The 26,512-nt window shown below is 39.1% G+C and overlaps 1 protein-coding gene across 11 annotated transcripts in view; it reads right to left on the bottom strand.

Annotated features, from left to right (window-relative positions):
- The window catches only part of MBD5 (methyl-CpG binding domain protein 5), a 147,410-nt gene that overhangs the window by 105,559 nt on the left and 15,339 nt on the right, over positions 1–26,512 (bottom strand). The window contains exon 1 of one of the 11 annotated variants that reach the window (XM_075028971.1): positions 7,498–7,579. The exons of the other annotated variants lie outside the window; for them this stretch is intronic. The gene's annotated coding sequence lies outside the window, so the exon portion shown is untranslated. Of the gene's footprint in view, positions 1–7,497; positions 7,580–26,512 lie in introns of those variants that run through there. 11 annotated transcript variants of the gene reach the window in all.

Below are 26,512 nucleotides of genomic sequence, written 5' to 3'. Positions count from 1 at the left end.
TGTGCTATTAACAAAGTGGACTTAGGCATCAGAGAGGGAGTACTTGTTTCTGTACGGCTCTGAAATCCTGTATCCAACCTTCAGACGTTCAGTGATACCAAGCTTCTCTAGGCTACCTGTGCTTGCCATTGCTCAGGAGGCCAAGCTGACTCATGCTGCCAGACACCCCTGTTAAGACACATTCAGTTTAAGAGCTCAGCACTCTATTTTTCTGCAGAGAAAAGATCATCTGCTATTAAAGGCCTTGGTAATGTAGGTAACTTCTTCTGAATGGCCTTTCTAGCTCCAAAGATGCATCTAATGCAGCTTGAAAAATTCTGGCTTTAGCCTGCCATTCCTTCTGGTATTTCTGCCTTTATCAGTTTTGTCTCCATCATTACTCTTTCCATCTTATCTTTACTAAAAAGAAAATCTTTCAGGGAAACTGCCTTATTCCTCCCAGGGGTTTGAGAAGCACCTCTCTGCCGTTAGCGGTACCACTATCACATGATGACATCTCCACAACAGGCGCATGGACAATTAAGTCAGAAGCAGATAAAAGCAGTATTCCCTTCCTACTTGGTTGAAATGAGGTTTGGAAATTTTTGTTAAGAAAATGACCTTGTTAATTTTTTAAGACATCTCCCAGGAGAACCATAATCATCACATCCCTGTTTCACAGTCGTCAGGAGAAATTACAAGGATTGTGTTGCTTAACTTCCTTAGTATCCAGACATATCAGGTATGCAGTTTGTCTCTTCACAGTCTAACAGCAGAAACGGTATTCGTAGTAAATGCTGTTTTATGGAAGTAATTGATAAGACAGGTTGCTCTCTAAGAAAGGGAAAGATAGAGTGTCTGCATTTCAATAAGACCCTCTTGGGGCAGCAAGGAGGCATTTGAGCCCAAGGAAAAGTTGTGTTTTAAATCTTAAGGAGAGATTTAACTATTTTTGTTACGTTGGACAAAATATCACATAACACCTCTTCTTTAAATATGGAGCAAATACATAAGAGGTCTGGAGCCAGGCTAGTCTCCAGTTTCACCCAGGCGACACTTCATTACCAGGTTGGAAGTGATGACTGTCAGATTTCAGAATTCAGCTGCAACACTGCTCAAATTCAGAGAAGAGTAGAAAGTAAAGGAAAAACACCCAAGTTTACTGTTATATTATCGAAAACGAGAATAAGGTGATGTTGATAGCTCTAATAATTTCAAACAATTTTAGAAACAACTTTCATCTTCAGCTACAGCACTTACAAGTTTCTTAGAAGCACTGCGTATTTGAACAGGTTTCTTAATCAGTTTCTAATGGTTATTTGGGATATGTAGAAGACTGGAAATATATATGTGGGAAAAAGAAAAATCCAAGGGCACTTTTGCCTGTGTGTCTTCTCTAGTACCAAGCCTGTTACAGATTCACTGCTTGGTCCTCAGCTGCGTGTTTCCCACCTGGCTTTTACAGTGCTTCTAACGCCCCAATGTGCCAAGACAAATATTTGCAGAGCCACGCTGAAAACCAGAGCACTGAAATTATTGGGGCTTACAGCAAACAACAAACAAATAAAGCAAACAAAAAAATCCAGAGAAACAAAAATTGAACCTGTTGGAGGAAATTTTGCAGAATCCAGCTAACCACCGTCCCCCCGCCCCTGCCAATAAAAACACACAAAAAATTGTTTTATCTGCACCATTTCATTAGCCCACAGATACACCACCACAACTGCTTCCACTGGTGCAAGTACAAAAGGGGAGAAAACCTTCATGTGGAGAAGGAATAACTGGCCAAGAGGAAGTGGGCAGAAATTTCTCCAACCAGCTTGGCTGCTGGAGAAAACTGCAAAGTATCCTTTCTACAGCAGTGTTGCTAATGCCAATGTAACTCACCAATTTAAACTACCAAAGCAATTCTGATCTGCAAGAATTTTATGGCACTGGAGACAATACTAGAAGTTTTTTAAGGAAAGACATCAAAAGCTTTCAAAAGCTTAGCTAACAGTATCCATGTCAAAATAACGGTATTGTTAAAAATTGTCATCTATTTAACCCATTTAAAAGTTTAAATTCAGGATTTTGGTTTGTTATTTCTTCATCTTCCGTTAGTGGTTAACAGACCACAAATACATACACCCTTCTTGTTCTTTTAAAATGATCTAATCTCAAATTAAATAGTACAAATTACTAGTAGAATTGCCATCTAGGTCCTACTGATAGTAAATGAAGTGGCAGCATTTGTATGCATTCAAAAAAGAAAGCAAAAAACTCCTATAAAAGCTTAATAACTTGTTCCTGTCTTCCTCCCTTCATCGCTACCCACTTCAGCCCAAACAGTTTTTATTCTCACTTTTTTCAGCTGATCTAAAACTAAATCCTGAACTACCCAGATCTCTCCCTTCCTACAAAGTCCCACTGAAGTTAGTGAAGTGCACACTGCGCACAGTCCTACTACCATCGACTCACTTACAAGATCAGAACCTTGTACTGCGAGATCCCAACGGCAAAGACTGCGCCTTCGGCTCTGTAAAGCCGTGCAGCATTCAGGCATCATCACAGCAGCTCCCAAGGATGCAGAGATTCACATTCATGCCTCAAAAATTTAATACATTCTTTTATATACCCATATGAGATTATTTTACATTGAGTGGTTAAGCTGAAGGAAAGAAACGGGGAAAAAAAGAAAAAGCAAAAAAGGGCCTTTGTCCTGAAACAGTTTTTTCTTTGCTTTCTTTGGAAGAGTCATCTAAAAAACCACTACTGTTGCAGAATGCTCTTTCATGACATTTAGCCTTAATCTTCTCTTTCTTCATTTCACTGCTTTATTTCTAGCTATAAGCCCCTACGCTAGCCTGAATATTTCCTTTTTATCTTTAGTTGTTTACAATTTTAGATATACGTAGGCTGTTAAGTCTTGTCTTGCCTGTTCTCTTTTCTTAGTCTTTCTATAACATTACTTCCTTAAGAGACCAGACAAAGGCACATTCAGGTGTCTTCGATAAATAAGGCAAACCACCATTTTAGCCCAGAAGTAGTAATACTAAATCATCTGGCTGGAATCCCTTGGAGTGAGTGTCCACACAGACATGGCTATAAGTCATGCAACCAGTTACATCCTTTTCAGTGGATTGCACTGAGGCCCTAAAATTTGATATTTGTGTCTAGCTCTCACACACCATGATGTATGGGCCTTTGGTACTAAAATTCTAAGAAACCAGGTATTTCCTGAAATCCTCTGGTTTTGGTAACCTATGCACAGCAAATATATGCAAACATGAAAATATACACAAAATAGTATCATCAGACCAAAAAAACCAAACCAAAACCCTATTCACAGAAATGCTAAACATTTTTGCTGTGCAAAGTAAATACATAATGATACGGTTTCATATGAAATCAACCTAGAAAAGTATCTGCCTGTTCATAGATAATCCTGGCCATTTGAACAGTGTTATGGCAATAAACCCAACGTTTTGGATCAAGAAAAAATAATTAGCACAAAGTAAGTGTAACTTTATGATCTATCAGGAATTGATACCAAATTTCTGCATTTTCACATTCAACTGCTGAAGGAAGCGGTCCTAATTTTTCTGCATTTTATCTGTTTCTGCTCTACACCTCACCCTTCCCCTAGCTGTAGCACAACAGCTAACTGCACCAGGAGCTGACCCTTAAAACTAACATGTTTTCTTGCTGCACTAATTATAATTTGAATTAACTTCTTGATGTAATTCACCATACAAACACTAGTGCTGGCAAAAGGCAGGCCGTGACAACACGGTAACAGCAATGAGCTTCTGTGGGTAGTTTCTCATAAGCAGGGCACAAGAAGGTAACTATGGAGAGATAAGGCCATATGGAGCTCTGCAGAACAGAGGTGGAGGTCTGTAAATAGCAGAGTCATCATGGTCACAAGGCAGAGCTGCCCATACTAAATTTATGTTGACCTCGGGCAGTACACCTGGCCTATAACCTCGTGTTTCACTCATTCCACAGAAAACCTACACTTAACTATAGGTTAGAATCACAGAACACGCTGGTTGGAAAGGACCTCTGGAGGTCTCCAGTCCAACCTCTTGCCCGAAGCAGGTCCAACTAGATGTGGATGCTCAGGCCATTGATAGATCCAAGTTTCACATTCCTCTGAAGACATAGATTTTACGACCTCTGTAGCATTCGCTACATATCAAGGTGCCACGCTTAGATCACTGGTCGGCCCGGACCAGGGAAAGAGACAGATAACACACACAGTGTGAGCACCAACTTCCGCCTTTTATTGCGCAGTTAATTCCTTTTATACTAACAAGGGGAGGTGGGGTTACAGGTACATCACAAGGCTGCGACTAACCCTCTAACTTTCCATGACAACGCGAGATCTTCCGAACGCCGACCCCTACAGACCTCTCCAGTGACCAACCACCTCCATGGGGATTTAATTTTCCTTACATCTAACTGGAATCTCCTTTTTTTCCAACTTGAGTCCATTGCCCCTCACTGTGCACCTCCAGGACAAGCCCGCCTCTGCCTTCCCCATACCCTCCAACCAGGTAGAAATGCGCTTTTATAATTCCCACTCCCTGGATGACAACCAACTCTGACTGAGTACCAGTAAACCCACAAGTCTATCTCCTATTCACCTTACAGATAGAAAATGGGCCCCATTTACTGTAGAAATGAAGCATAAACATGCAGAAAGACCATACATGAGGTGAACAGGGAAAAGTTTAATAAATCTCCTTAAATCCAATCAACAGCTCCATTTAGATATTTCAACTGCTCCTTCCACTATTCACTGCAATTACACCTTAGCATGCAAATAATTTTCAGTTGCTACTGCCAGCTCAGCAGGGGAAGATTTAAATCTGGATTTTCTTGTACCATAACTTTTCATTTCTTGGTTGTCAAGGTCTGAGATATTCTGAATTCTGCGTACTGTAAGAGCAAGAGATACTGCCAACAAACCTCAATACCTCAGCAAGTTTTTCTTTTTTCTTCTGAAACATAAGGAAATATTTTTGAAAGTAAGTTGGGTCCTTTTAGGCAGCTGAGGTTACAATGTCGGTTTGTTGTTGAGTCACTGCTGTTAGCAAAAGGTACAGAAGCTATGGATTCCTTAGGTCTTCTACTACTTACTGTAAATAACGTTATAATTTAATCAGCTTAATAATCTTTGTTTTTCATATGCTTAGAAGGTGAAGTTGCTTCCTTTTTAGGGAGGGGAAAAAAACCCAACCCCAAAACCTACAGAAGTACATGTGTTCCCAAATCTTGGCTGCTTTACAGCAGAGTACAGCAACACAAAACAGTATTTTTTTTTTCTCTCCATCTCCACTCACCCTGTAACCACAAAACACCACAAGCACATGATTCTGCCACCACTGCCTTGACTTCCTCCATATTATGAGTCTCTTGCAAGGTATTATACTTAGCTGGCCTCTAGTCATCACCATCCAGCTGGACACCAGACCTGGTTTGGGTACCTCTCTCCCTTTTAAAGGGCATCTGGCCTGACTCAGTCTCATTCAAACACCTTTGGATGGACTGCCATTCAAAATCCAGCTTATTTTATGTTGAAGTTCAGGCAATGCTTCCAGAGTCCCTCACTTCATTTGATGTAAGTCTATTCTGCTTCTGAAAAGGGACGTTTTGCTCTTCCACAAACCCACTCATTCATTCCCACTACCTCCCCCTGCTAGCACTGGTATTTATGGGGCCATGCAATGAACCACGGCAAGCCAGGCTGAGCACCTGATCTAACCAAATCCTGCTTTGGGGGAGTGAGGACGTAGGTAAGAGATGAGCTTCTGCTCATTTTCTGGTTATACAAATGTTAGTACTAATGTAAAAGGAAGCAGTAGGGACACAGGCAGCTGGCTCTCATGCCCTATTTGTTCCTCCCCTGTAGTGATGCCTCCCAACTTTGTTGGTCAGGACTGCCTTTCCAAAGTCATTAATACAAATACTTAAAATCAGCGTTAAGGCTGTCCTTAAACTCCTGTGTTAACTTCACGCTACCTTGACAGTTTCCCTTTCCGCAATACTAACAGTCATTTATTTTTAAAAGCCTTGACGAAGTGGATAATTCCTGTAGTATTTTCTACATTCCACAGTTTAACTATAGTTTCTGATATAAAATTGTATCACAAAGTTTCACTGAAATACTTTACCAGAATGTCACCACTCTTAGCTGAATGGGAATTCCCCATAGAGAATTACATAGTCTAAAATAGCTCCGAGATGTAAATCTCCCATTTGTCTCCCTGGGTGCTCTCATCTGCCTCCTTCTACGCCACCAGCACGCACTGAACCCACTCTAGGTTCTCTGAATGCCTCTCCCCAGCTTCTTCCCCAACACTTCCCATCAGGTATTTCCTGAGTGTTTCAAGGATATTGACTTATTTTCCCAGAACACATGGTCGCTCTAGCAGGATCTCATGCAGAGGTGTGCATGACGGCGGGAGGCAAGAGAAGTCAGAGGCAGCCACAAGCACAGAGCTTCCCAGACCTTGCCTCCTCTACGAAGAGATTTCTTACACACTTGTCTGTATACTAAAAATCTCCTGTGTGATCTAAGGAATATAAAGAGGAAGATGTTCCTATACTCTTAAAAACAATATACTGAGCGATTAGAGCATCCCTAATGCTGCCATAAGAGGTTGTGGAGGACAGAAGTATAAATGCCTTCAAAAAGGAAATAGTAGTTATGGACTACAGATCCATTAGTAACTATTAAAAACACATGGTGCGAGTCCAAGCTTCGCTTCTAGATGCCTGACAGTATCTGAGGTTCTGATAATCAATGAAGTATATCTCTATACATCCACTTTTGCTAAGCCCCTGTGCCATCCGTTGTCACAGACGGGATACAGACAGGGCTACAGATGGGCCACAGACCTGACCCTGCACAGCCCTCCTGAAGAGAGTAACAGACCTCTTCAGACCACAGGACAACCCCAGGAAAACAAGGAGAAATGTAGGCTGCTGCCTCTTCTCCTCCGCACAAATCTGAGTTCAGACACAAAGGCCGACAACGTGAGACTGATATTTTTTTGTTTATATTAAAAACTAGAAGCCTTATTAATGTCATTGTTTTTATGACTTTTCTTCCTAGTCTCCTCCCTCTTCTTCAAGCTTTGCTTTTCTGCCACTGCAGCCTCAAATCAACCTCTTATCTCTGACCACAGTTGTTTGGGCTCCTGAAATTTCCTCCTCCACTCATCCCTCAAATTAAATCACATTCATATTCACCTGTGTATTCTATTAACGCAAGCTCTCCTTCTCATCCTTTACTTTCTGATTTTACATCAATAACAATCTCATAAACTAAAAATACGACTACCTCCTCTTAGTCTGGTAATAGTTCCTCACATTAGGAACCGCTTGGCCTAATGCACTTTCAGTTCTCATGTCCAATGTGATTATATCTTCTGACTTTCATCTTCTCTACGCTTAATCAGTTGCGCCACAGGTGGAAAAGCTGAAGTATGCTCCATCACTACTCTTGCATGTCAGTGTAGTACATACATTATTTATTTTCTTCCACAAAACCGTGGGCAAGCTTGCATCACACAGGCACTGGGTTCTCACATAAAGTATGAACAAGTAACTGCAAAAGAACAAACAAAAGAACATGACACACTCAGCCCACTGCAGGGATAAAGCCTGAATACGGCCGGTACAGACAGTTCAAGTCAGTATGATTGCCCGTCTGCCTGCAAAACCTTCAGCCAAATTTTCCTTCACATGTTTATTTTAATCTCCTAGGCAAAGTGGTTGGCAAATATTGCTCAGAAGAATAAAACTCTTTCACTGGTAATTTCAACATTGCTTAGTTAAAGGTCCGTACACTAGCTGGCAGAAATTCTGCAAAGCTGAGACTGATAAATGATGAAAGAAAGCCTTGACCCCAGCTATAAAAAAAGGACAGAAAATACTCTAAAAAAGAAAAAAAAAAAGTTCCAGAAACAGTCGGCTATTTTTTAAGTTTTAATAGGCAGAAGCTTAGCTCACAAATTATCCCCGTTTCCTGATAGAACAAATTTTGAGACAATAAGCCCAAGAATGTCATAGCACTTTGAAGATTCTGCTCCACCTTAAGATTTTACAGCCATAGTTCAATACCAGCCTTCCCCCGTAAAGCTGACTAAATCCCAGAGGAACAAACATGGCATAGAATAATAGAACTTTAAATTAAAATTTTACAATTACATATACCTGTAAAGTGTAAAAATATTTAACACAAGTAAAACATTTGCATGTCAAAATCATTCTTGTGTAAAGCACAGTAGAGTTACTACTTCATCACTTAAAGCAAGTTTCATTCATCTCGAGATGGAATCACAAACTTGAACCTCAACCTGAGTAGTCTGACTACCAAATTTTAAAACCTGAACTATTTCCTCAGTTAAACTCTAACAGTTTTTAGGGAAGCAAAAAAAGAATACAGAGAAAAGTAGGCACAAAGTTTAGATCCCACAAGTACTATTTTAAAGTTGGTTAATACTTCCAGGATCCCTCTTTTAGCCATATCTGACAATTTGGTTAAGTGACAAACTACTGCTGCATTTGGGAAAAGAACCTCCATTTTCATGACTGTTTAAAATCAATGTAAATAGTAATTACTAAGGCAAGCTCTGGTGTAAACATAGAGTCCACAAAATATAAAAAAGCCGAAGAAAGGATTTGTTACAACTTTTAGGGTAATTATGTGGACTAATAATTGCATTAATTAGTATTTTGAGTGATAACACATCTTAGAGTTGTTTAAAATACGTAAATATGTACATTGTAAATTTGTGCTTGAACTTGTAAATAAGAATGCAGATTAATGGAAATAAAGACAAAATATATTTATTAATATTATCAGGTATATCAAAGAATAGGTAAAAAAAGTAACTGAAGTGTTGAAAAAATTGTAAAGAGAGTATGTTCAATGTCAAGGCCTTGAACATAAGTGAGTGTAGCACATTGGGTAAATGAGGGGAAAAAAGTTACAAATAGGCAACAATAAAGATTATCTAGTAGTGATACTGAATTGAGAGCGTAGAAGCACAAATGACTTACAAGTCTAGATAGAGTAACTATTTATTATATTTATAAAAGCTTCAGAGACTACAGGCAGATGCTATATAGGCATCAGATATCTTAAAAATGGGCTTTTCAATGAGAAGAAGCTGTAGCACCAAAATGAACAAAGAAGTTTCATAAAAGGCTGCAAGAACATGCATGGCAGGAAAGACGACATCAGGAAAAAGGCAAACATTCCCCAAACTAAAATCACAGAGCAGTCATTCATCAACTGCTAAAAAAAGCTGCTGAAACCTTAGAAATGGAATTGTTCTTCCGAAGAGTCTCCTAAGAAAATTTCAAAACATGAGCTCCAGGGACAAACCCCCATGGGAAAAAAATCACACATGAAGAACCCTAAGTTTCTTTTAAGAAAACTTCAAGAGATGACAATGTTCAACTTCCGTTGCATTTCCACTACTGTTGTTTTTCAAAAGGAGTTAAATCCTTGAAGTAATAGTCCATGCAAATTACATCAGAAGAAACTAAAAAATATGCGGCAAACCCTTTTACCATCTGCTGCTGACCCCAGAACGGCACATGGGATGGCAGAACTGCTGTCTGGCAGGCAAGGATTTAGACTGGCAACAATGACCTAACTTGTACAACTTGGAGATCCTTTCACTTAGAAACCCTCCTGTGACACCAAATGAATACTAGTAACTATAATTCCACCTTGAACTACAGTTTCCGCTACTTCGAGATCACACAGAGAGATCAGTCACTGCAAACTGTCAAGAGGAGCAGAACATTACTTTCATAGTATTTAAATAAATTATAGCTTCAGCTAGGCTAAGAAGGCTGGAAGGTTCACAACAGCACATCTGAAGCAGTTCTGCATGAAGGGAAAACAGATATGTCTGGGCAACAGTGTGTGAACCTATAGCAAGGAGACTGGAGAATTTTCATTCATCAACATTTCCTATTACTCAGTACCAGAATAGTTTTGTGCAAGAGAAAGCAATCTGAGAACTTCTGAACTAAGTAGTCAAAGAGCCCATCGTTGCTTCAAAAAATCTGAAACTTTTCACAAAAAAAACCCAAGACTACTAGCAGCTGTAATCAGCAACTACTCTTTATTTGCAGAAGATTTTATAAGAAGGTCTGAAGGATCTCCTATCAGCCAGCAATCTCACGCTCAGCATCATTTACACGTGGAAGGAAGTATATAGAGAGAGCTCATCACTCTGAGAAGGCAAGTTTATAGAGAATGCAGATGGAGTGACTCCTTGTACTTTATTTAAATGCAATCTCTCGCACTTGCAAATGTCAGAATATACTAATTTATATTAGCATATTCATAACCTAATACCAGAAATATCATAATATAGAGAATTATCTTTTTTCTAAAGCTTATTAATCTAGAAATGCTTTGGTTGTACAAGAATTCTTGACTTTAGTCAATGAAAAATTCAATGAATTAGCAAATATATTTCTTCTAAGTAAATATTTGAAATTTGTTAATCAATTTGTGATTGGCAAAATATTATTTCCATTCTGCAGGAAAACAACCTTGCTTTCAAAAGCTACTTAGAAACTGTACAAGTTTTCACAATGCTACCCCAGGTACGCTCTCTTCTACATCAATACACCTTCAATTCCGTGAACACAATATTCTGTTTAACTCTCAAATGTTCAATCTTGAATACAAAAAAAGGCTGTCAAAGGGTTGGTTTGGGGTTTTTGGTTTTGTTTTGTTTGGTTTGTGTTTATTTTTTTAATGTATGAACAAAGTCATCTGACTATATTTGGATACCTCAAATACCTTTTGTTAGATTGCTCCAATATTCTCTAACATTGCTACTTTTCAGATATCATCATATGTGAGAAATTAAGGGCATAGTTATCACAAACACGAAAGAAACACTGATTCATATCTATAAAAATGGAAATGACGTTTACACAGATGCATCATATACCATTTATTTTGATATTAAACCACAATTAAAATCATTCAATTCTGTGAAGCAGAACAGCCTTCACATAAAAATCTGAAGGCTCAAATTTTATTTTATCCAGAAAAGGATGAAGCTCCTACAGAACTAAAAATATCCCACCATAATACTATGGGTCAAAACTCAATCACTGCCCAAGACTCCCCTCCCTTCAAATTAATGTGTTTTTTTATGAGACAATGGAAGGACACGAGTGGTTCTGCCTTGTATATGGCTGGATGCAGCCCTATGATTTTAATTACAGATTTTTCTTTTATCATTGAATGTTTTAATTACTTTTAACAGAGAGTTAAGCAGGAGAACTGCGGTGATATCTGTAGGCTAAATCTCTCTTGGCCTGCTGAGTGCTGACTGGGCTTTCTGCCCTGAGCTGGGATGGATACTCATTATATAAAGGTATATCTTAACAGGTTTGATTAAATCATCAATGAGTTCTGGAAAATGCCCCATTTTAATTTGTCCAAGCATACTGAGGAGAAGCTGGAAGGAAAATGCAGTCTTCAGACAATGCGGGATAAGAAAAGGCCGTTGGCTGCACACCTTTTTTGCTGCTGTCTTTGCAGTTGACCGTGGGCAACTCAGCTGCCATAGCTATATAACATCACCTTCCCGAACAACGATCCTGTACTCCACGTTTGGCAAACAGAAGATAAAAACTCAACAACACGCATTGCTGCGACTTGTGTTCTACAACTAACCACCATATCATCATGCGTATTGGTGGTATTTCTACATTTACCATGGGGAAAACTCACAATGAAAAACAATCTGAATACCAACGGGTTCTGTTTTGTTTCTATCTCCCTTTAACTTTTATTTTATTCTATCCTATTAGCTGGATATTTAGTTAATAGGAAAAACTCAAACAACATTTTCTATTTTGTCCCCTCCAGGCCATGGTTTCAGAGTTGAGGAGGATCATTTCAGATACCTGAAACAAGAGATGCCTTTAATTGCTATTCCATAGTACTTGTCTTTCAATTGCTGCCTGAATGAAGACACTGATTTTTTTTTTAAGGAATGTTGACTTATATATGTATCTTTTAATTCAAGAAACAAATATGCTTTCTAAATTCTGAGGGCTGTTAAATTCTGAGGCTACTCAGTCTAAATAGTATGGGAAGTTGAAATAAGATCCTAAGTTCCCAAATCCCTTTTATATCTGCCCAATTAAAACTGCATAAAAAGCTGAATGCTCTCAAAATGGAAGAGAAAAAAAGCACTATTTTTAATGATGCTTTATCATTAACAATAAGTCAAACTACAAAAATAACTGTTTCAGCTGTACATTCAATTGAGTAAAATCTCCTATGATATATTTGCACCTGTAATAGTTTTGTTTCTTAAATCAGAAAAAAAGTTCCTTTTTCTCAAATCAACTAGACCGAATATAAACTCATAGAAGAGAAGTTCAGTATATTCAGACTTTTTTTTTTTTTAAACCCACCAGTATTCTCTAATGTTATAATATACTATAATAATGGAGACATCTTAAGACAAAGTCCTGAACGCTGCATTCAAGAAACAAGTTTGGGCATGGGAAAAGCCCAAGTTCGGTATCCCAGCTGTGATAACAATTCCTTCTCATCTTTAAGCCTATCACAACTGCTCAGGGTGGGATTCAGCTTAAACGTAAGCATCCAACGCCATCTCTGCTGTGCCTGGCACACAAAGACCAATCGAAGACCGTGCGGAGCAGCAACTGGAGGCCAGGGAGTAGACCGACATCAAAAAGCACTACCTGCTTACAATCAGGCACCTGCATCCATCTTTCAGTTCTGTATCCCATTACCAAAACAAAACGTCTTTTTTCTTTGTACTCAACAGTAATTTTGAAGAGAAAAGCTAACATTTCATATGTGGACATTAGAAATTCAAAGTGGTTGGCAAGAGCTAACTCTTCTAAAGTGTAGTATTAAAATATGTTTCGATGGACATTTTCCTCTATATTCTCAAACACAAAGATGTCTGGGCAGGTCACTCGCTTTTAGGGCTCAGTCATGTTTTTGATAACGTCACTTTACGTAGGTTTTAGTGGAAACTCGATTCTGCATTTAATCTTAACTTCTAATAATCTGCTAGATAAGATGTATACAAAACATCTATATAAACCATATGGTCCTGTGAAAACGTGGAACTGAACCGAATGAAATGCAAGCTCTTGCCTTTTCTGAACACATCTGTTGCTGTGGCTTCTGACAGGATAGCACCAAAAGGGCTCCCACATAAGCAGGACATAAGGCAGGAAGCATTTTGCACATGCTGTGCTAGGCTGCAATTAGCAGATTCAGAGGCCACCTGTCACGGGGCCGAGCGGCACACAATTCCGGGGGACAGGCTGGGGGAAGCAAGCCGAGTTTTCGGTAGATGGGAGGCATGCCCCGTTTCCTTTGCTGACAGCAGTGAAATATCGCCTTCCTTCTCTCAGTTCTTCCCAGCGTACCCATTTACACAGGTCTCTGCCACCAGATTACCGGTCCTCTTAACATACGTGACGGGGGACTGCTGCACGCTAACGTTTAGACAATTTATTATTTGCAAAGTTACCCAGAGCCGGAGGACAAATCTGAACTGTTCGTCTCACAGCAAGGTACTGCACGTGTGATTGAACCTTGCCTTCCTTTAACCTAAAAAAACCCCCAACAAATCATGTTGGGACTTCTCTAATTACATAATCAAACATGAAATTTTTACTGTGACATTTTCGGTATTTGCAGTGATGAACTTCTGCAATACACACAGAATATGACAGAAAATCATTATGCAAGTTCAGAAGTTATAAGCTCCTACCCTTTTTGGCACATTTTAGCTTCGATAGCAGTCAATTTTTCCTTCATTATAAATGGGAAAAGTAAAGATATCATGAAAAGGCCACTTAAAAGCAAAACAAAGGAATGCAAATTTATACTGGAGTTACACAACTGCCAAGAATTCTCAGAGCCTGCTAATCTTCTGTTTATTACTTGTATGTTCTCCTCTTTGCCTCACCAGTGCATATGCAAGACTGAAAACTTTGAAAAGTGTATTTTAAAAGCTGACTTTGAATACTGTGAGCATGAGTCAGACATAATTTACATGGCTGAAATTTCACTAAATAACTTTGAAATTATACCACCATAAACCTTGTCAGGAATACTTGTTTTCAGCTTCTCCGTGTATTCAGTTACTGTAATCCTGAGCCCTCTACTAACATGAATAAATTTAACATTATCTTAAGAGTGACGCAAGGCTACCATCAGTCACTTTTTAAAGCACAGATGCAGAAGAGTGTGATCAATACAACAGCACATAGGAAGTAAGTGACAGGGCTGAGAATATGGCTCAGCCATTTGCGCCCCGGACCTTTCACCACACAGACCATATGCTCCCCTGGCATCCCAATGTGTCTTTAACTACCAGACAACCTTTTCCCACACTAATTTTGTTTAGCCAGACTGCTCCAAACACACCTCCTTTTTTCAATTAGCCACACAAACATGAGAAAGTGGTCACAGACCCCTGATGTCTGTTAATGACACGCTGAAGAAAAGGTCTGAAAGCTCAAAACCCAGCTCTTCCTTCTGGAAGATCCAGTCAAGCCTGTGGGTTGCAGCAATGCCAGGGGAGGTTCAGATTGGATATCAGGAAAAATTTCTTCACCAAAAGAGTTGTCAAGCATTGGAACAGGCTGCCCAGGCAAGTGGTTGAGTCACCATCCCTGGAGGTATTTAGAAGACGTGTAGATGTGGCGCTTAGGGACACGGTTTAGTGGTGGACTTGGCAGTGTTAGGTTTACAGTTGGACTTGATGATCTTAAAGGTCTTTTCCAACCTAAATTATTCTGATTCTGTGATTCTAACACTGAGGAAAACGTTCAGAAGGAATTTGCATCATTATCTCTCAAATTAACTCTTCTGAGGCTCCAACATCATGGAACTCCGTTCCTCTTGCACGCTGCCCTCTCTCCTTGCGCCCACTGGCGTGCTCTTGCCCACTGGGACATCAGAAAGGACGACAGAAAAAAGCTGTTCACAGCCTGACAAACGCTCCCATTGCTGCAGATCAAACAGCAGTGGCTTTCAGGAAGAACCAAAGAGAAAGAACTTCTATCCCTCTCCAAAGGCCAACTGAAGGCTCCACTATTCCTAGGAAAGTCATGGAGATGTGGCAGGTGTGCCTCTAGGTGAGGCACAGACACCATACATCCAGATGATAGATTTGTATTTCTTTTTTTTAAGTTATTCTCATGCTAGGATAAGCATGTATAATACTTACACGTACAGAAGAGAAAACCCAAATAATAAAAGATATTTGCAAAGGATGAGTTGACTCTGAAGACTTGAAGAAAGAGCAGAAAACTTTTTTCTTTTTAAAGAACAGATGTGTTTTATTATCTATCGTAAGGTAACAATTAGTACCGCTCTCGGAGGCAGGCTGACAAACCTGTGGAGATTAAAGTTCTTCATCTGACAACCATTCACTCTTCTGACAAACTCGAAGTCCATTCAAAAAAATTACCAATTCTCTATCCGGTGAAAAAGTAAAAAACCATGCATTTGGGTTGGGGTTTTCTTTTTGACGATCTGCATTGACCAACGTATATTCTGAGACTGTTGATTTCATATTTTCATCTTTTTAGCTAAGTTGTACTTGTTTGTGTACAAGCTTACTTTACTCAGTAAAGATCAATATTTAAAACATGTTAAAATAAAAACCAGCAGTTTAAGTCAGTATCCTAAGCACCAAAAAATTAGTATTCATTAAAGCATTAATTTCCAGAGATGTTAGGTAATCTTACTTTGAGAGTAATTTTTTTTTTTTTCAAACCATGTTGATATCTGGTATTATTTAGACAGCACCGTGACAACCATGCAAAATGTATTCTACTTTGAAATTCTTTTCCTTAGATTTAGAGCCCATTGAATAAAAAAGTCTCCCGAATTGTCCTTTCTTACTCTATTTGTAGCACAAAAATGACCATGAGCAGCAAAAGTTAGCCTTATGTTTTTTTTCTCTTAATTCCTCTCATTAATACAGTGATACGCATAATTACAGTATGCATACTTGCCTAACATCTTCCTTTAAAATGGTGTTGAGTCCAGGTTCATGGTTCTACTTAAAGACTGGCAACAAAAATTCACCCTCACCTTTATTAGACCCATTCCTGTTTGTCCTTTTAGCTCTGACAATGTAGTTTTCACATGCTAAGTTCACCATTTCATCCATGAATGCAACATATGATAAACCCACAAACCAGCATGGTATAATTCTGCTACCTCCTAAATGCATTTCAAAATTCCCACTAAATTAATCTACAAGTTCCCATTTCTTTCTTCTGCTGATGTCCTCTTCCCAGTACACAGAAATCACTAACAAAAGAGTATGAATCTCTTACATGACTGTGGCATAGATGGAGGCTTGCTACTGCTAATAAAGTTGGAAATGCTTATCTAAGCCACACGCTCATATTCTTGCCACTTTATCTTCCAGTTATGGTCTATGCAATGTCAACTAACAGCTTACAAAGACAGTAGCCTGGTTATACTCCCTGTCCATATCAGTATTAGAACATCAACAGAAAGTTTTAAGAGAGCTCAGAACATTTGCCCCCTCTCTTCAGTATTTTATTTCTCACTGCATGCAGTCAACATTCATTCCTTCAGTCATGTAACTAATCCCAAAGTGAAAATAGGTATATGACAATCACTTAAATATCTTCTTAAACTGGTGTCTTTATAAACAGTTGTTACATACACACACACCAAAAAAAGAGTTTAATTGCTGAAAAGCAAAGGATGATTGTACAGTGGCTAGACATGGGTGATAAATCCTGCTCTTCAAAGATTAAATTAGATACAAACAACGCCAAGAAGACACACTTAACCATAGTGCCTCCTAAAATCTCTTTTATTAGACTATAATTCAGGACAGAAATAACAACATAATCTAGTGTTCAGAGACTACAGCAGGAACAGATTTCTAATCCCAACTCTGACACTGACTTGAGCAAGTTATTTAATCTCTCTCAGCTGCCACTTGCCAAATGACGTATTTTTTTTCTTTCACTCTTTAAGTCACTATGAGGATGCAGCAACAGATCGGGCTTTGAAATCGTTAAAACAACCCCAACCAAACTACAAAAGATAAAGAACAAATAAGGTGCTCTGAAGGTATCATAAAATAAAATAATTACAGCAAAGGGTAACAACCTAAGCATATCAGGATGGAACTGGAAGAAAATCCATAAAACCGACTTTAATCACTGTTGCTATCTTGTAATTGTGTTTAAAAATAAAAATAAAAAAAAAGAACAAAGTGAGCATGTTTGGCGCTCACAGCTAACACTAGGGACAAACCTTTATCTGTATTTTTTCAGGTAACAAAGAGAAACCTATTATAAATGATGAAAAACATGGAAGCTGCTTCTCATTTCAGCCAAAGATACAGCAGAGAACACAAAAGATCTAAAGAGTTAAGTGTAAGAAATACTTACAAGCAAGGTATTATGGTCAACACTAGCAACTAATTCCTTATCTGTTCCAGCCAAGCACTGGAACAAGCTCCCCAGGGAAGTGGTCATAGCCCCAAGTCTGTCGGTGTTCAAGAAGCGTTTGGGTAATGCTCTTAGATACATGGTTTAACTTTTGGGTTGCCCTGTGTGGAGTCAGGACTTGGACTCGATCCTCATCGGTCCCTTCCAACTCAGGATATTCTACAATTCTATCATCTATCTTAAAAGCAGTAGCAAAAATAATGAAATCTAGAAGAGTAAAGGCATTAGTAGCTGAGGAAATTAAGCTGCTATTCCTACTCATAGACAGTCCAAACAATATAAAATTGAGACGTTTGCCTTAATCTTCATGTTGCCTGCAGTACCTTGAAGAAGAAAAAAAAAAACCAACCCAAAACTGTTACAATTTTTTTTTATGCTGTTGCTTTTCCATTCAGTGAGGTTTGAAGCAGAAGCAATGGTTCTGTTTGTATTCCTAGAAGCTTTACATTGCATTGGCTCACATTTTAAAGGTTATCTTTAAAGCCAAAAGAGTTCAAAATTGATCATTTCAAGCCAATAGGTACCCCTTCATGGATGGGGCTTATGCTCACAAGAAGTTCCACTGTCTGAAAACAGGGAATAAGCAAGTACTGGTTTTGAGCTTCTGCTCACAGAGATTCTACTCACTTGCCCCTGCTTTCCTCCCATTTTTTGCTTTTGCATGTAAAAGACAGCCCTGGCATCCCAAAATAAGTTGGCCAGTATGATTTTTGTCTTATAAAGTATAATTTACATAATGTTTAATTAAACACGTGACTACAGAAAAGAATTCAGATTTTCCCATTCCAATATTCTACACAATTATTCCTCTACTGGCACATCTAGATAATTTATGAAAACTTACAGTCGATTTATTCCATGTGACACTGGTAAACAAATTAATGTAGAATGTAATTGCCTTTGTCTCTTCAGCACAGAATTGCCTTTTAGTGATATTTATCTGAAATTATGATCCACAAAGAAAATAAATTGTAATTGGGCTTATAAAATTGATCATATTTACAAGTTGACAACTGTCACAATTATTAATCTGTATTTTACTTCTCAGGGAAGAAGAATACTTGATCAAATATTTCTGCAAAGAAGGCTGGTTTTATGCTGTCTCATGTTTCCTGCAGTATTGTACTTGCATACATTTTTCTAGATTTATTTATTTATTTATTGCATTTGTATGAACTACTCTTCTTTCTTGCAAAGCATACCAGAAACCCTTTTTTAAGCAACCTTTTTCCTAGTGAAATACAAAATAATCATATCTTTGTAACACCTGATCCATAACTAACATTGAAAAACAAACAAAAAAACTGAAGTAAAAAAACCCCACCTTAATCATTATTACATAACGCATATTGCCTCAGCAGTATTAGTACAAATCATTAAAAAATCCTAAATACAAATATTAGTGTACAAAACAACAACCCATCTGGCTAGCATTATCTAAAACAAAGTTTGGATTGTGTTAAATTGAAAAATTACGACAACATGAACTATGCATTCCTGAAAGACCTATACATTTTCAAAAGTCCTATCTGTTTGAAACATATCTTACAGCTATACTGAATTCCATAGGAAAAAAACCCTATACAGGTATAAAACACCTCTGTTCGGACATTTCCTCTGTGAAGTAGCTTTAGTGGGGAGGAAGGGTTGGGGGGGGGGGGGGGGGGGGGGGGGAGTATTTCTGTATTTTAAACTGAAGCTACAAATAACGAATGAATGCCCCAAACAGGACAGTTATGTTTTAGGTTATGATTTTTACCCAAAGGTCTTCCCTTCCTATTTGCTTTTTTTGAGATTTACAGCAATAGAAATGCATTTGAAACTGGAAGTGAAAGTTTATTTTCTTTAAGGAAAAAAAACAAACGTGCAGACTGGAGGATGGGAAAGGAAGTAGGCAAAAAGAAGGATGTCTGGATATTCGCCACTGTGAATATGAATGGACTTCAGTACAACTTAGTTATTTTTGCCTAAAAATGTTTTTTTTTTTCTTTTTAGGACATAAGTACCATAGTCTAGAATTACTGTGGATTATACACGTGGGCATAAGAAATGCATTCTTAGGCTTGGGATTTGCACCCAGAGTCTTCAGGTAAATCCACGCAGGGATAGAACAATCCTGGACATTTAAAACCAGACAGCTCAGGCTTTTAGCCAAATTTACCTATGCTAAGATAATGTCATAATGGACATCTTGTAATTGAATATTTTATGAACGTATGCACTCATGCTAATTTTCCAGTTTCCTAAAACCAGGAAAGCGCTATTTCTTCTACTTGCTAAACTCAGGAAGAATCACAGCAGTAAATTTCTAGTGTTCTCAAAGCAGCAAAAATCCTTTTTCTCTGATCTAACGCTCTGGATTTGCATTTAGTCTCCCTTCTTTGGGGTGGGGTGGGGAAGGAGAAGAGGGAGGACTCGCTGGGTTAGAGGAAAGCAAACTTCAGGTATGCCTACACTGCTTAACACAAGGGTGTAACTGCAGACAGACAGACATGACCTAGTTTTAATCTCACCAGCTTGGGTACAAATAGCAATGAAAAAGGCAGCAGCAAAAGCGCCCGTGAGAGTAGCTAGAGCATGTTGAAGCCTGTTCTGCTGCAGGTTTACTGCTTTTTGTACCCAAGCTAGTTCAAGTATGCCTAAATATGCTACAGTCACACCTCCGAGGCCCACAACTGAAAACCTGTTGCCGCCTCTTCTCCCAAAAGCCAGATGATCACTAAAGAAATCAAGACCCCACAGAAACATAGCAGAAGTGGACTTCTGGCAAACACACAACAAGGCAAGCTACACATTTCCAAGCTAGCCTGCTTCTTACAGAGTCACTTGAGCACTCGGCTGAAAACAGGAGATCTGTCTCCTAAAGGCTCATGTCAGAGCTTTTCTCTTCCTATTTTGAGACTCTCCATGAACTAGCAAGAGCACTGACAAAAGCAGAAACTAACTGGCAGCTTTTTTATTTTCTTCTTCTCTCCCATCCCCAGCAATGATCCCATGCACAAAACATGTAATTGCTACCTCCTCCTGATGAACTGTTTACTGATTAACATTAAAGAATGCCAAGATGCTTAAGCCCTTTCCTTAAAGTATTAGTACAGCATTGAAGTTTCTGGGCCAGGAAAGTCAAGCAACTAAGAGCAGGAAAGATAACAGGGAAGGAAGAAGCCCTCTTCTCCCTTTAAAGTTGCGTAAGTTTATATAGGGAAAATTAAAATGAATGAAATGCCAACTTCGCTGTTTCTGAAGACCTTATTGGTTGTTTGGGACAAAGCTCTCCCCGTTTACTTGTTCTGTCACCTTAATAATACCGTGGAAAAAAAAAAAACCAAATGGGCTGATGTGCTGTTACACCAAAGCCTTAAGAATTGTGTCTGTCTGGGGCATCTCTCTCAGGTTACAACGACAGCCAGAAGAAATTTCACATGGACCCAATCTGAGGTAACAGTTGTGTGACAGATTGACAGGAAAGTGCCGTGTTAACAAGCTGACAATATCCAGACATGGGGAACAAGCCTGTTTTCAAGTAAATGCTTCATAATAAAAACAGCACCTATCCTTGTCCACACAGACTGAAGAAGTACTTGCAGTAGCAGTACACGAGAGTGAGGACGCAGGAGTCCAGTAACGACGGCAGTATTCATTTGAGCATTCTAAAAAGACAGCTCTAGGTAAGTAAATGATCCAGAGGAATTTTCATAAGGTATTTAATAAAACCCAGAAGGTGGATCAATGAGGATTACTTCATTAACACATCTGAACTCTTCCTCCAAAAGGAAAATAAACAAACTACCAAACAGTAAAATCCCTCCAACTTTATTCCTTATAGAGACAAGAGAAACCTTCTCAGGTATACTTCATCTCAGTGTCAGCTGTATTTACAAAAAGTCTGTATTCAGTCATTCATCCAGTGGCATATGTTTCCAGCTTAATAAGGGACCACAGCATGATACCAAGTAACTACTTTTTACTTTTTTAATTAGAAGCATGGCTACAGTTAAGAATCAGACACACCAGGTAATAAAAAGTAGCCACCACACCTTTAGTTTCAGTATGGTTCTGGCACAAAACTTCTCTGGGTTTACAAACTCATCTTCCAGATACATTTGCAAGGACTGTTTCCTTTCCAAATTGTTGGGTCTTTATGACAAATCCATGTTTGTGTGTTACAGAGTACTGAACACACGACTGGTAACCGAAAAGTCTTGTCAGGATCTAAATGTATCTTGTCAGGCAGTTATATTACTTTATGACTCAAGGTGCTCACAGGTGAAGTTATTTACCAACCACAACACTGTGCCATGTTTGCATCTGGGCTTTGCTGGGGAAAGGGAGGGAGGGGGCTCAGGTGGCTGTTATCACAGCCCTGTGACACCTGTACAGGTAAAGGCAAGAAGAAAAGGTAATGCAGACAAGATACCGTGCAGCACCTGTAATGTATCCGTGTTCCTCATTAAGCTGGAGCACAGCCCACTGGCATGTTTTCTGTAATGTTAGCGTTCACTGAGATGCACGTGAAGAGGTCTTTTCAAACACCTTAGGCAAGCCCGATGGACACAGAAAGCTAAGCCTTCTTTAACTATGAATTTACAGCCATCACAAGTCAGAAGAACCCACTTCATCATCCTCTATCGGGAACATCAAAAACTTCTAAGAGGTAGGTGAACTTCAGACACAAAGTCTTGCAGAGTCTCTTAAAGAGAATAACATAAATATGTATCCTGGGCAATAAACACTAGTGTAGGCTGGAGAACTTCCATCCTGCTTTCTCAGTAGTTTGCAGTTCAAGTTCTAATCTAAAGTCAGGCACTCATTCTCTGCAGTTTCCTAGAACAGGCAACAGCAACTTTCTAACACTTACAGTCTCTACACAACTATTTTGCTGTCTCTGAACAGTACTACCACCAGTAGGAATTTTTTAAACTGTGGGTGGGTACCCAGCCATCATTTTGTACATGCATCCCGATTTAAGAAAAACTTTCCCCTAATTATTTCTTTTGCAGTAAAAGGGTTTGTTTCTAAAAGGAAAAATTCCAAATTGAGACAACCTACTTCAATTCCAGAAAAACTTCTTGCACCGTACAGAAAAAAGGCAGATATGAGTAATCTACTGTCTGTAAATATCCACACGTAAAAAAAAGAAAACGTAATACTATCACTCATCTCCTCCATGACTGGGACAATACAGACACTCTCCAGCTTGATCCCTGAAGCCCAGGAGGTGTTTGGGTGACCTCGTAAGGTCAGTTATCCTGAATACATGCTAACACAGCATGTTCTTCTAGGTCCAGAGGCAGCCTGGGGCATCTTCCTTGCACTCTGCTGAGTGGCGAGACATGCCAAAAGTTTTGGCTGTCTCCTGGAAAAAAAAGGCTGAGGATGTCCCAGGAATACAGGACAGCTACAAGGAGAAGTACCAAGGAGGTACCCGCAGTGCCTGGTTTGAGACGCATGGATGACAACACGGAGACTGCTTTTCCTAAGAGCCGACGGATGGAGAAAGGCTGCTTCACAGAGGAGACACCTCCTAACCTAGCTGTTCATCAACTACTAAACCCAAGTTTATCAAGTGAGGTTTCATTCCAAACTCACTGCTAACAAAGCAGGCTCTAAAGGAGGGCAGTTCAGAAAAAGCACAAATTATTTATGAGTATGGATACTATGACTTTTGCAGAACACAATTATACCATGAAGTATTCCTAAAGGATAACTTGAAATGCTAGATAGAGATAATTCAGCCACATCCACATTCCCTTCTACCCAGTGTCCAAAACCAGCTGCAAAATTTCAGAAGTTTTTAGAAGCGGATTTTCTGGGGGAGGGGAGAAGGTACTATTTGTCCAAAATCCTGCTCACCGATGAACCTAAACTTACACAGCAAAGTGGCAAATCGATCTCTGCTTTTGTACACTAAGGTTTAATGCAATGTTTTACATCAATTTTTTGAACAATTTATGAGAAAAAACAAAAAAGGGACATTTATCCTAAACTGATGGATTCATCACTGTACCATTACACTTCTGTATTTACCATACTGCATGTTACATTATGAAGAAGCAAAACAGCCCCAGAAGACAACATGCCAAGAGCAGAGGGCATGCATACCAAACAGTGTCACAGTTTGCTGCAGGAACAACTTTCAAGCATCAGGAGCTTCCTTGCAAGCAACCGCTCACCTTCACAGCAAGAGTCAGCTCAAATTACTGCAACAGCGAGCAGCTAACAGTTACTTCACTTGAGTTACGATACTCAGGTTAGCCCCAGTAAGCATAAACTTACAGCCAAAACTGGAGCTTAGAGTAGTTTGATTGGCAGCTGATGAATTTTGCTAATTAATGTAAATCGTGCTAACTTGATACATCGCTTGTGGTTGAATTCCCATTTAGAATATGCCAATAGTTTTACTCACAGACATGTTTTGCCCCAGACTTCATATCATTAATAGGTAAAATAAAATCATGTACAAACACGTGGTTTGGATTAATGATTTTTGCACAACTGTGTGTGTATGTGTGTAACTTGATATGTTAAAGTATTCCTACAATTCCTACAACGGCCAAGATGTTCCAGCTTTCCTATCTGCTCATTATTCCTCTAATTTTCTAATGCTGAAACCTAGCACCGCTTAAATGCACCTTTTCACCATTTTGCATGATCTGTATGAATCAGCTGAACTCCAATTGTCTATTCTACAGCCAACCATTGAGAATAACATGTCTGAGAGCTATTAAGAGTAAAGATGAGTCTATGACTTTGGGAGAAACATGAGAAATATGTATTTGTTTACTTAAAACATGAACACAAGTACAGGCTGATCATACTGCTGCACAACGCTAGAAATATTTCCAGAAACTGAAGAGCCTCTTCTGTGGGGAAATGACAAGTCTGGATATTCCTCCTCTTCCCATATCTACTACAGGGAGTTTGAAAGGTTCCTCCTTGATTTCTAAATATAGACCTCATGATAAGATTCTGCATGATAGGTTTATGAACAGGAGCAGTATGATTTCAGACTGGAATAGCAAAACAAAACACAGAACAAGTCACAGTACTCCTCTGAGTTCTCTTTAAGGTCACCACCCGTGGGGACACAAACCAAGAATCTGAGTCAGTGAGCCTAAAGAACAATCAGAAGAGAAGCCGCCAGAGCTGCAACTGAGAAAGTGGTAGTTGTAATCTTTATTACGATGGGGTAAAATAGGGGAGGTGACTTCCAGCTTTTAAACTATAACTTTACAGTTATGAGGGATCATGTAAGTAAAAAGTTAGATGTCCTGAATTGCAAAGGGATTAGTAACACTATTTTCCTGATTGTCTCTGTAGCAACTAAGATGGACTCAAAGCAAGAGCAAATAACAAATACATAACTATCAGTTGATTTAGGAAGTTTGCATTTATTAAAAAACCCTAGAAAACAAAAACCCAAAATACCCAACCCCCAAACTAGATTTACAGGTCTAGCAAGTATTACTGCATATTTCTGTAAACTTCCACGCTCCTTGTAACTCTATCACACTGGTAACTTAATAGTGCTATATAGTTATTAGCATCAGAGGAGCGTCTCAGTTAGTCTGAATACGTCCAGCCGCTGACTTAAGCGAAGAAGGACCCTGGAGCCATCTGTGTTTGGTCTCCTCACCCTGGGCAGCCTCCCCAGGCTTGGGGAGCTTCAGCAGGGAGAATGACTTACGCTGGCAAATCTCCAAGTCCTAGTTTGGCATCCTGCTAACCTTAACTTTTGCTCATTTCTGTCAGATTCAGTGAAATTCCCGAGCAGAGTAGTTTACTAACCCTTTGTAATCCCCAATAAACAGTTCAATCATTAACAGCATTAACAACCTGTGTACCACACAACAAATCATTTATGACCCCCCTTTTCATCTTCCCTCACTGGTTGCGGCTTTTCACCTTTTCTGCTTCTGTTGGTGTCTTAGTTCAGTTGAACTCTTTGTTCATTTATTCCTTCTGCTGGGGGTAGGGAAGAATCAAGAGTATTTTTCAGTTAGGAGATCAAAAGAATCCTTTTGGTCTCCTCAGATTGGTATTTTAGAAATTCAGTATGCTCTCCCTTCCGTATTTATTCTGGCCTTATAATCCAAAATGGTCAGAGGACAAATGTTCTTTCACAAGATGCTCCCAAACCCCTAAGGCAAAAATTTAAGGTATCACTTACTTAAAAATAGAAACTAAGGTCTAAATTAGTAGATTATACCATTGATCTGGGCCCTTTTATCTGTGCTAGAAGAGCTGTAGAATATATAAATCTAGTGGAAGGCTCAGTGCAGAAGTTGTCACTATTCTGGACTCCTTGTAGAATTTCTCCAGGGGCACCAATTTTACATCTATTTTTGTTTTACTACACTGTTCTAACTATGAACTTATCAGTGGACAAGAAACCGGAATACTTTTCTGGGTACTTTTGGTAAGTTTAATGCTTTTGTTATATTTCAACTGGCTTTTTGGAAAATACAATGTCATTTTAAGTTTTGGAAGAAGAATCAGGGAAGTGCACCCAAACTTCTCATGTCATTATTAAAAGGTCTAAGGGTTTGTAATATCAGTGCATAAAAAAATAAACCAAAGGCTATACGAGGGAACAGCACATTCCCCTTAACACCACACTGGATTTTCACCTTATAGATCTTCACACAAGGCAAAGATACTAACAGAAAACAGCCTTCCTTGCTCACCTGGACCTATCCCGTCCTTGGACAGTTGCACCCATTTGAAATGTGCCTGCGTACAGCAGCATCTTCTGTCCACTTCAGATTAAAACAATTACACATACACTTTCTGCGGTGCAGAGCACAGCATGACACAGCAACACAGATCACTCTGGCTTAACAGCATTCGAATGGCAGGTTTTTATCTTCAAGTCTGAAATGCACATCATCCTGTAACTGCGAGGTTTGTAATTAAAGCATGGCCATACCAGGAACTCCGTGGTAGTCACTGAAGTGTAAAATGGGCAAAATCTTCTGAAACAACA

Source organism: Buteo buteo, chromosome 5, assembly GCF_964188355.1.
Source record: "Buteo buteo chromosome 5, bButBut1.hap1.1, whole genome shotgun sequence".
NCBI lineage: Eukaryota > Metazoa > Chordata > Aves > Accipitriformes > Accipitridae > Buteo > Buteo buteo.
The sequence above is the reverse complement of the archived record's forward strand: the minus strand, read 5'-3'. Positions and strand labels throughout refer to the sequence as shown.